Here is a 10,695-nt window from a genome sequence, read left to right on the forward strand (position 1 = left end):
GGCCCATCTGGTGTCCATCACTACAACATAAACTTTAGAATGAACCTGAAAACCTTGGTAGTGCCTCTACCTCATCACATTGAACCTAAAGATCCCAAACCTCCATAGGGTTTCTCCCTTTAAGGCTAGACTCCCTCTGAGCCTACACGATCTCCACTGGCTTAGTCCTGCAAGAACTCATCCTCCTGGATCAAATACCACTCATAGAAATCCGTCCAATATTGGATATGCAACATCACAATCCTATGAAGACTCTAGCCTATCTATCAGTAGTCCATCACACGAAGCCATATCGATCAACCTGATCTCATCCATGTCAAAGAAGTCCTCAAGTTGTCCAAACCATCCATGACATGTCACGGGAAGCCCATGATCAAAAACCTATGCTACAACAAAATGTTGTTCTCCAGGATCTCCACCAATCCACCAGAACTCCCAACCCATTTCACCATGTAACCTATTAAGACCACATCTCCATGTCTTTAGCTGAACCCTTTACTCCATGATCTAGACACCGAAAACTCCCTCTAAGTTGCTTTGTTGTGCACACTTTGATTCAATGTCCCTCAAAGTAGCTCAGATACCCTCGGATACCATGTTGAATTTCCACAATCATGGGTCTAGGATAGAATCTTAAAATCTCTGACGCTACCAAACTAGGAATCTCAATGATACTACTTTGCACAACATAATATAAACAATAGTAAATCACACATGCACAAAATATAGACAACTTTTTACAATTTTCAACCCAACTTCGTTATATTAATAAACACATAATATAATAGTCTAGGGCTCCTGTACCAGGGATAATGGCCCTCATACATCCACTGATACAAGACACAAAAATAGGGATGAGTCTCAGTCCATCGACAACCAATCTACCCATACAAGATACACTGACCATCTGGCTAATGTAGTTGACTCTCTTAGCTCCTCTTGGTCATACCGTATACCTGTCCGGTCCTTTGGCCCCCAATCTGCAGCTCTACCTCTATTAATACTCCAAGTCCATCTGGCCACTAAACCTCGGCTATCAAATATACTCACTAGTTGTGCCTTAGTCCATCAAGGGCACAACACATCGAGACTCTTGTTGAGTTGTTCACAACTCGGCTTGTGAACAACTCTTAATCCGCTCATTATTGCTCCTCAGCTACTTAAGGAATTCAACCCACTATGCTCTTCCAGCACTGCTCCAATGAAGACTAGCATAGGGCATGGAGGGCTGCCACCTATCACTGTAAGATGTCCATCTCCCATAATGAACATGAGCTAGGAGGATTTCCCATAATCTGTTGTAGATTTCCTTCTCCAAAAACAAGTCTCAGGCTCCACAAACATTCTCTTGGTTGATCAGACCCTTGAGCTCATCAATTGTTGCTTTCGTAACGACCTTTGTTTATCGACGTGTTGCTCACCAGGCTCCAACTGACACACTATCCTCCAACAAACCATAAGTGCCCAATCTCATTCACACTTCATCTTCTCTCACGTTTTCCTCCAATAACCGACTAGAGACCAATCCACACTATAACATCTGCACGTAGCTAGGGCATCCCCACAACTAGGAGACCCTTACACATGGTTTCCCATAGACTTCACCAATCTACACTTTGCTCTACAATAGAGGAGCTATCACACAAATCTAGGCTCCAACAATATGTCCTCACCTAGGACACCATCAATCCATCATACAAGAGTCCATCTACAACTCCTTCATCTGATGTCCTCTTGCTTCTCTCTTGATGTATCTACTGTCACCTTGGCTGATTGGTAGATTTCACAATAGTCCTCATGGGCTTTTCCAAACAACTCCTAAGGTCTCCTCAAGCTACCCATCAATTGATCCAAGTTTTGGTCCACAAATCAAGGACCCAACACCCCTCCAAAACACTTATGTAATGGTTTTTTCTTATGCGTTTGTGATAGTTCTGGTTAGGGAACATGTTGCAGCCTTAAACCCTCATGATAGTTCACAAACAATCCCTCAAGGGGTTGCAGCATACCCTGGGAAGCATCTTCCTCACCCACGATGCCTTCTTAAGGGACTAGTCCACCCTTGACACCCCTTTACATAGCTCCAGCTGTGTGCTACAGCTTACGACCTAGCACAACAGCCCCAAACCACAAGACAATCCCCCTTTTTGGTGCCCAAACACACTCCAACACATGTTTTGACCCTAATCAGCTTGGCCCACTAGAAATGCTACTCGGCCTCTAGAATAGCAGTCTCGATGCTCTTTTCATCCCAAAGACAGTTCGCTGCTCCTGAAGCTCACTCAGTCTCCATCACAGAAATTCGGACCTCGTCCATGTTGTCTAGGGCCTCTCCTCCTTGCTGCAACTAGGGCAATCTCAAAGTTCTTTCTTGAGAGGATGTTGCACTAAAATGGATGCTAAAACAACTCCAATTAACCCTCTATTTATAGCCAAATGAGGGGCTCCAACGAATAGATGAAGGGACACATCTATTGGCTAATTTTTACATCAAGCCTACATGACTTGAAAACCAATAGTTATTTTCCAACTTCAAAAATTCATTTTTCCACTCCTACAACTCGGAATTCAATAATTCTTAAAGAATTGGATTCTCCTTTCCGCCTTGTATCATCTCATGTCATCACACATAGAAATGTTCTTTCGAAATTTCCCCAAACACAATTGGGTGAAAAACCACCAAGCTTGGCTTCAATCCCAAAAGCATACTTGTGGCACTTTGACCTCCAATCCTCGAACACTAGGGCTTGGAGTACCTCCCATGCTACAAAAAAATCAACATATTTGACTAATCCTCACTATGCCATTTTGTTGTAGCATCTGCATTTATTTTCTTCAACTAATATATTCACCTTCCTTGGTCAATAATCTATTTATCTCATAGGTGAATATGTAGAAATATAGATTTTTCATCCATCACAATGTTAACATCGATATTTCTATCACATGCTTTTTGTTTCATCTCGTCACTATATGTGCTATTTGGATTGCATCACATGTTTTCCATTACATCAAAAAGACCACATAGACTATTAATCTTTGTGGTATGTGCTATGTAGATTCCTGCATGAGCTAGTTAACTATTTTTTTCTTGATTATTGGATACTCATAATCCATAATGCCATTGGCCAAACATGCAGTGCATATGGTGTTGTAACCTTGAAGTCCCTTTCTGGATTTGATTTTGGGTCATCGAACCATCAAACTAAACAAAAGTTGAAATATGTGTTTGCTATGTTGAACCTTCATACAAAGAAAATAAATGACCATAGCACAAATGTTTCATTGCACACAGGGACTACCTCAGAGTAGGTAACGAACCTTGAAGCTAATGTTCTTCTTTAAGCATGTTTCATTTTAATATAGTTCTTCCTTGTCCTTATTTATTTATACTAACTAATAGCTTATGATGGCAAACTCAGACAACTGTCAGAGAAATTCTCAGTTTGTTAAAGAAATCTATAGTTATAATTCAGCTATCAAAGATAGTGCCAAAAAAATAGCTTCCATATTCTGCAACTGAGATTTCAGTTTCATCTCAGGTTTTTCCACCTCATCGATCTAATAATTTTAATGAAGATTTCAAAAGAGTCAGCACCCTCCAATGAAAAAACCAAAGAATGAGTCTAGATTATTGAAATAGTTGGTGATTCTTATTTTGTAGGGGGTATTGTAGACAAATTTATGTGGGAGTGCCCAGATTCATAACCAGATAGGCCTACATTGCATGTGTCTTCATTAAAGAGAAAATTGTCTTAAGTGGATGGCCCAAATAGGCATCAGAGAATTGATGGCATTGGTTAAAGAGTTGTGCCAGGAGCCAAAGCCACTGTCTTGTTTGTTCGTACAGGAAGTACAATTGTTTCCTCATCTGGTCCAACTAGAAGAGACACATTTTGGTAACGCAAAGCTAATACTAGTAGACCACCTTCTATGCATGTTGATGATTATGCTACAAGAGAGAGAAACAATGATGGCATGAGTAGCAACTCCAATGTTGTTAATGTTCAATGTGGAGGGCCTATTGGTGGTAGGCCACCATCTATTCATGTGCATTAATTTATGGCTAGACAACATGAATGTCAATATCTAGTAGCTTTAGGTGCTGGAGACCTATAGAAACCTGTGCAAACACTACCAGCTGAGACTGAGAGAATTGTTAATAAAAATACTAAATATAGAGAACTGAAGTTTCACCTTGAAGATGACTTACAAGAAATCAATATTAAGTTGGAAGTTGCTTCTGAATCAAAAGACTTGTTGAATTAGAACCAATTTTCCTTTTGAATGAAACCAAGATGAATCAAACCATCCCCCCTTCCTCACTCTTTAAAGAAGCATAGTTGGATTGTTAATTTTAGGTATGTTCTATGATTAGATCAATTTATTTCTATTTTCACAGTTAGCTCAATCTCTTTTCCAAATTAGAAATCACATCATCACAATAGTAAATTGCAGATAGAACATAAACATAAATCACAGAAGACAAACCAAGATAAGAGGACACAAGATGTGGTGCTAGCGAGAAAGAAACCCCAAAGTGGGGGAACCCTTGATCAATTCTTCTTATATGCTATTCAATAGTTCAAGAGAGGGAGAGAGAGAGATAGTACATTTACAACTGGAATCAATACTTTAACTTATCTAAATAAGATCATATATCATCTCTAAGAAGACGATACATGAGTTGGATGAACTCAGTTGAAGACATGCTGCTTCAACTGATTCTCCAAGGTGACTCCATCACCTTGATGCACCTATCATTGTGTTGCTCCTCATCATCATGCAGCACCTCATTGTGCTGCACTGTGCTGCAACCATCACCACTATGTTGCATCTCATCATGCTTCACTAATCATGAATGTACCCATCATTGTAATGCCTCATGTACCATTTTTGTCCCATGTGCCATTACTGCAGCATGTTTCCACACTATTGTCCCATGTCGCATGATGTACCATGTTGCCACACTGTTTTCCCATGTGCTTGTTGCACCATGATTTCCACTACTATCCCATGTGCTTGTTGCACCATGTTGCCACACTATTGTCCCATGTGGCATGTTGTACCATGTTTCAACACTCATGTCCCATGTGCTTGTTGCACCATGCTTGCCGCTGCTATCCCATGTGCTTGCTGCTCCATGCTTGCCACTGCAGTCCCATGTGCTTATTTCACCATGCTTTCCATTGCTATCCCATGTGCTTGTTGTACCATGCTTTCCACTACAGTCCCATGAGCTTGCTGCACCATGCTTGCCACTACTGTCCCATGTGCTTGCTACACCCTACTTGCCACTACAGTCCCATGTGCCTATTACACCATGCTTGCCATTTTTGTACCATGTGCTTGCTGGTCCTATGTGGAATTGTTGTGCCTTGTGACATTGCTGCACCATATTGTCACACTATTAGCGTTGTTGTCCCACTGTTAGTCAGCAAGACTAGCACTCTACTATTGCGGCCAACCTACGAGAGCCTCCTCCATGACACATTGTCCTCTTGAGGGTCTGTCCAACTCAACACAACCCTAGAATAACTCCAACAGCTTTCTATGGCCTGCTGTCTAGCTTGCTATAGCTTTTGGTCTCCTCAACGTGCCCAAATAGTCACTTAATTTCCAGCGTTTAGCTCCTCCTCTACTCTCTCAGCCCTAGATCCTTGGCCCTCTATCCAACAATTCGGTCAATTGAAGTGGATTGCGGTTAGGGCATCATGGACCTACTACTAAGGAAGGATGGACCAACGTATAGGGTAGAATAGTCGTACATATGAGGCAGTGTGTAGGCCTCCTTCACCATGTCATATCTCCATTTTGTTAAGGCCTCCTCCATAGCTGCATTAAAACTTCTTCCATGATAGCGTTAGAGGTAAGGGCTCCTTTAGGTCAACGTATAGGTTCCTACCATAGCTGTGATTTGATCTCCATTAGGGCAGCGTAGAGGTCCCTTCCATGGCTATGATCTGATCTCCATTAGGGTAGCGTAGGGGTCCCTTCCATGGCTGTGATCTGATCTCCATTAGGGTAGCGTAGAGGCTTCTCCTTTTGATTGCGTCAAGGTCTCATGCTAGGGCTCCTTACCTTCTGCGTTTAGGGCTTCCTCTCCTAGATTTCTCTTCCACTAAAACCCAAAGCGAGTGGAGAGAAATCAAGAGTGAAGTGTGTGTAAAATGACTCTCAAGTCATCTTCTTTTATACTAAAACGTTGAGCACATGTGAGGGTTTATTAGGTTGCTGGCCAACCTTGACGAATGTCCTGTAACACAAATAAATTCATATCTTTATGAATACTTATCAGAATCAGATGATGTTTAGATCAATCCTACACCTTGCGATGAGAGGGATCCAAGAAAAATATCAGCTGCCATAAATAAGATGACCCAGATGGAGTTTGGCCCTAGTTTCCAATTTTAACATGGATCCTTTCAATAAAATTAATTTGGATAGTGTCCCAGTTCACTAGGACTACTATTGATTTTTGCATATTCAAACAACCTGCCTCCCCCTCTTTCAAGAAGCACAGTTGGATCCTTCTAATAAAGTGACTTGGAGAGTGCCCCAGTTCCCGAGGACTTGTATCATCTTTGACAGTCCAAACCATCCCCTCCCCCTCTTTCAAGTAGTACAGTTAGATCCTTCTAATAAAAGCAATTTTGAGAGTGCCCGAGTTCACCAGGACTCCTATTAGCGACATAATAAAGAGATATAATGTAGTGATTACAAATTTTTAAGGTGCTAGTGAGGACCTTCCAAGCCACAATTGGAAGATGGGTGTCTAAGATAAGCATGGAGTTATTCTTAAGACTTGAGCTTTGTCAAGGAAAAGTAAAAAACAAAAGAAATATATGACACCTCATACACTAGAAAACTATAACAATAATGAACTGAGGTCTGCAGACCTAATGAGCACCATTATTAATGACTTGCATTCAAGGTAAGGGAAAATGAAACATGTAGGAATGCACACATAATAATACCACTAAATGGAACCTTCACTTACTAAATTTTTACAAACATGGAAACCTACCTTATAAAGTTATTTTCGAAACAAAAATTTAAAATGAAAGAACAAATAAACAAACAAAAGAATTACCAAGGATCTAGAAGACTTAAAGCATCCAGATCCACTCTAGCCACTATATCAAAAGTGTTGTCCAAGTTTCTGAAACTGAAATTGATCTTCCGTCGAGATCGTTTGAGGATTTGAAAATGGAACATCAAGTTGTTGCCCCACAAAGGAATGAAAGGAAATTAATTTTTCTTGTAAATTATACCCACCAACATTGTTGGGTGTAGGTCTAATCATAGGAGGGTGAACATGAGGATTTCAGTGGTTAGAATCCATATTTCATACAAAATCATCAATGCTCCATTGAAATTTTGAATGAAATTTAAAAAATTCAGTAGAAAGACCATGAATGTTCATCATCCGTAGCACCCCATTTTCAGGAATCCTCTATCTTACAAACCCACTTCAGAAATGAGATCAGAGTTTGTGACACAAATACAAGATGTGTAAAATGTAAATCCAATTTAGAGAGGAGCCTAATTGGGTATAAATCAAACCAAAATTAGCATCCCAGGCAAGGATTTCCTGGTCTTGCTACTTCAATCTAAAATGCAACAAGATTGGTGGCACGAATACCATAATTTCGAAAAAGAGTAATGAACCACAAAAATATCCTGGACAAAATTTCGTGCCTCCTCCTGAACCAGTATGAAGAGAAGGATGTGAGTTTATCCATTAATCCCTTTGTTTTTCTGTTATAACAATTTGATTGTGTTTGTGTTTGAAGTTCATGGGAATGAACGTTGCAATGCAAGATTGTAATCATCTATTATTTATAATTTTTCAATGTAATCAAGCAAACTAGAGATTATTTTCAAGCCTAGGATGTGTTGAGAACAGAGGTCAGTCTCTAAAGAAGAGCACATTTGTGAATAGTTTATTTGTATTCGACACGTACCTTGGAACACTAATTTTGGATCATAGAGAATACTTTGTCAAATGACCTGACAAATTGCAAACTTCTTCATTAATAAGGCAATATTAGAGAGTGGAACATATTTATCCAATAATTTTTTCACACACAAGATCATAAATAAACATCAAATGATAATAGAGTATAGCTTGTTCAAGGACATTGTTGGCATTATGATACATATGTTGTACTTGATGGCAACCCACTCATCTCAGATAATAAATTATAGTGTAGAGAAAAGTTCACGCACTTATATGCAGAGAAAAGTTTATTTCATGTAGAGAAAAGTTCACGCACATTTATGCAGAGAAAAGTTTATTTCATGTAGAGAAACGTTCACGCACTTTTATGCAGAGAAAAGTTTATTTCATGTAGAGAAAAAGTTCACGCACTTTCATGCAAGGAAAAGCGCGTATATGTTGGAGAACTTACCTTTGGTCCATGGTAGTTAGTCCTTGGTATTTGAACCTATGAGGAAAAGCGTGTATATGTTGGAGAACTTACCTTTGGTCCATGGTAGTTAGTCCTTGGTATTTGAACCTATGAGGAAAAGCACGTATATGTTGGAGAACTTACCTTTGGTCCATGGTAGTTAGTCCTTGGTATTTGAACCTATGGTTTTGGACCATGGTTCCTCGTCAAAAGTGTTGATCTCACGCAATTTCATGGTTGGTTCATGGTATTAGTCTGACAGTTTTTGATCCTATGGTTTTGGCCCGTGGTATTGCATCCAAAAGTGTTGATCTCACGTACTTTCATGGTTGGTTCATGGTATTAGTCCAACAGTTTTTTGATCCTATGGTTTTGGCCCGTGGTATTGTGAAAGGCCTAAGACTATAAAAGAGGAAGGAGAACATTTGGCAAAGCATCTTCTGAATTATCGAATATCTGATAAAGTGCTAGATCTGGAATATTGTGATTGGGTTTTGGTGCAGATCTGGATCTGAATGAAGAAGTAACCTGAGCGTAAGGAGAAGGATAAGTTCTATTGATGGGTCAAAATCTTAAGGCTGGAATAGTGGTATCTCTATATGATTTTGATCTATGATATGTGGCATACGCTTGATCTATAAATCTAATAATCTGGGTCTGAATTATTGATGCATGTTTTATTTTACACATGTTATGATCTGGGTATGTCTGATGTAACAACTGCAAAGTTATAAGGAAATATTTGCAGATCTGTATGCGGGTTGGCTTTGGTGAAATCAGAGATTGATGATGCAAGTGTAGTTGATGGGTTTTTGATGTTCTTGGATCCAGTTTGAAAATTTATGAAAAGTGGTCCTTGAAAGAAAAGAAGTAGGGGGTTGTAGCTCCCTTCCAGGAGAGACTGGAAAATGAGAGAGAGTTGTAGCTCTCTGCAGGTTGCAGCCTGCGTACTGGTAAAGGACTGCACCAGTACAAAACCATTGTAAAAGGAGTTTCTAATTTGAAAGAAGATAGAGACATATTGCAGCAGGTGGTTTTCACCCACATTGGGTTTCCACCTTACATCTTGTGTTCTTTGGTGTGACTATCTGTTTTCTTTGTTCATGCTCATTATTTTATGGTACTGACATGCAAAAATAATTCAAAGAATAAATAAGGAAGATTTATTAAAAGAACTTGATAATACTGATTCACCCCCCCTCTCAATATTATTTCCAACAATTGGTATCAGAGCAGGTCCTTCAGAGAAGCTTGATCGCTTGAAGGAAGATCATTCATCATGAGCAACTACGAGAGGGAAGCATCAATCAGGCCACCAATTTTTGATGGGACAAACTTCAATTATTGGAAGGTAAGAGTTACTGCCTATCTTCAGTCTCTTGGTACAGAAGTTTGGGATATCATAGATACAAGCTACACTTTTCCTTCAGCTACTCCTAGAGATACGGCCGAAAAAAAGAAATATGAAACAAATGCTAAAGCAGTCAATACTCTGCTGGGATGCTTATCTCAAATAGAATTCGTGAAGGTTATGCAATATAAATCCGCAAAAGAAATATGGGACAAGATTGTCTTGAGCTACGAAGGAGATGAATAGGTAAAGCGTGCTAAACTTCAAACCCTCAGGATTCAGTATGAGAATCTCAGAATGTATAATGATGAAAGTGTGGCTAACTATTTCCTTCGGGTATATGAGATTGTTAATTGCATGAAAAACTTGGGTGAAGAAATAAAAGAGGCTATTGTGGTTGAAAAAGTTCTAAGATCATTGTCCCCCAATTTTGAATCTAAAGTGTCTGCAATAGAAGAAAAGGAAAATCTACGAATTCTTACTATGTCTCAGCTACATGGAATTCTAACTGCTTATGAAATGAGAAAGGGAGGCCCATCAGACAGAAGAGAAGCTTCTTTCAAGGCTTCAGGCAAAGGAGACTATTATGAAGCAAGTCACGTGCCAGAAGAAGAAGAAGAAGAATCAAATTTTGTCAGAAATCTTCAAAGGGGAACTGGAAGGTTCAGAGGTAAGTTACCTTTTAAATGCTTTTCTTGTGGAAGAGTAGGTCATTATGCTGCAAAATGTCCTCATAAGGATAAAGGAAAGGAACCTGCTAGATGGAACAAGAAACAGATTGCAAATAAGAAAAGCTACTACACTCATGAAGATAGTGATGGTCTATCAAATAGTGATGAAGATGAACGAGGTAATGACTATAAACTCTTAATGGCATTTGAAGATGATGATTACATGGATGCTATAGATGTGGATAGCTTTTGTGAAGAA

Source organism: Pinus tabuliformis, chromosome 7 (genome assembly GCF_031772625.1).
Source record: "Pinus tabuliformis cultivar Carrire ecotype Pingquan chromosome 7, CPIR1, whole genome shotgun sequence".
Taxonomy (NCBI): Eukaryota; Viridiplantae; Streptophyta; class Pinopsida; order Pinales; family Pinaceae; genus Pinus; species Pinus tabuliformis.